The following is a 1,603-nucleotide window of genomic DNA, read 5'->3' on the forward strand; positions in this document are numbered from 1 at the left end:
AAAAATAATCCTCCTGTTTCCTTCCTTTGGGTTCTTAGCTAAATATGAAACTGTACATTTTTTTTGTTAAGATGGTGTGGAGAATTGGCAGTTGAGGTTTTTATTAGACATAATAGGCCCAAGTAGGATTCCCCCTCCCCATGTAAAAACCCTACTTGGTTTTCTTCTTTCAACATGTTGATGTTGGATAAAATATCTTAATAAGTAGCACATAAGGCAAAAAGGCGAAAAAAATTTTTTAATCCCAAATAAATGGAGAGAAGTATGATAAAACAAATATCATAAGATGTTAATTGTAGACTCTAGGTGGTAGACACATGTGTGCTCACTGTAAATTCCTTTCAACTGTTTATTTTTTCTAACGTTGTGTATTTGCTTTTGTTTCTTTTTTTTTTTTAATCATACTTTAAGTTCTGGGGTACATGTGCAAATTCTGCAGGACTATTACATTGGTATACACATGCCATGGTGGTTTGCTGCATCCATCCCCCTGTCACCTACATTAGGTATTTCTTCTAATGTTATCCCTCCTCAATCCCCCCATCCCCTGCTATCCCTCCCCTAGCTCCCCAACCCCCCAACAGGCCCCGGTGTGTGATGTTCCCCTCCTTGTGTCCATGTGTTCTCATTGTACAACACCCACTTATGAGTGAGAAAATGTGGTGTTTGTTTTTCTGTTCTTGTGTCAATTTGTTGAGAATGATGGCTTCCAGCTTCATCCATGTCCCTGCAAAGGACATGAACTCATCCTTATTCTTTTTTTTAATATGGAATACTTCACGAATTTGCATGTTATCCTTGCACAGGGGCCATGCTAATCTTCTCTGTATTATTCCAATTTTAGTATACATGTTGCTGAAGTGAGCACAAACTCATCCTTTTTTAATGGCTGCATAGTATTCCATGTGTATATGTGCCACATTTTCTTTATCCAGTCTATCATTGATGGGCATTTCAGTTGGTTCCAAGTCTTTGCTATTGTAAACAGTGCCGCAGTTAACATACGTGTGCCTGTGTCTTTATAATAGAATGATTTATAATCCTTTGGGCATATACCCAGCAGTGGGATTGCTGGGTCAAATGGCATTTCTATTTATAGATCTTTGAGGAATCCCCACACTGTCTTCCACAATGGTTGAACTAATTTACACTCCCACCAACAGTGTAAAAGCATTCCTATTTCTCCACATCCTCTCCAGCATCTGTTGTCTCCAAATTTTTTAATGATCACCATTCTAACTGGCATGAGATGGTATCTCAATGTGGTTTTGACTTGCATTTCTCTAATGACCAGTGATGATGAGCATTTTTTCATGTTTGTTGGCTGCATAAATGTCTTCTTTTGAAAAGTGTCTGTTCATATCCTTTGCCCACTTTTTGATGGGGTTGTTTCTTTTTTCTCGTAAATTCATTTAAGTTCTTTGTAGATTCTGGATATTAGCCCTTTGTCAGATCGGTAGATTGCAAAATTTTTTTCCCATTCTGTTGTTTGCCAGTTCACTCTAATGATCGTTTCTTTTGCTGTGCAGAAGCTCTTTAGTTTAATTAGATCCCCTTTGTCTATTTTGGCTTTTGTTGTTGTTGCTTTCAGTGTTTTAGTCAT

General features: G+C 37.6%; 1 non-coding gene across 1 annotated transcript; it reads right to left on the minus strand.

Annotated features, from left to right (window-relative positions):
• Positions 1–761: 761 nt before the first annotated feature.
• Positions 762–868, minus strand: LOC119470268. The gene has a single exon (XR_005199154.1). It is a non-coding gene; the product is annotated as a U6 spliceosomal RNA (small nuclear RNA).
• Between the last annotated feature and the right edge of the window lie 735 nt (positions 869–1,603).

The sequence above is a fragment of the Cebus imitator genome, unplaced genomic scaffold (assembly GCF_001604975.1).
Source record: "Cebus imitator isolate Cc_AM_T3 unplaced genomic scaffold, Cebus_imitator-1.0 Scaffold25, whole genome shotgun sequence".
NCBI lineage: Eukaryota > Metazoa > Chordata > Mammalia > Primates > Cebidae > Cebus > Cebus imitator.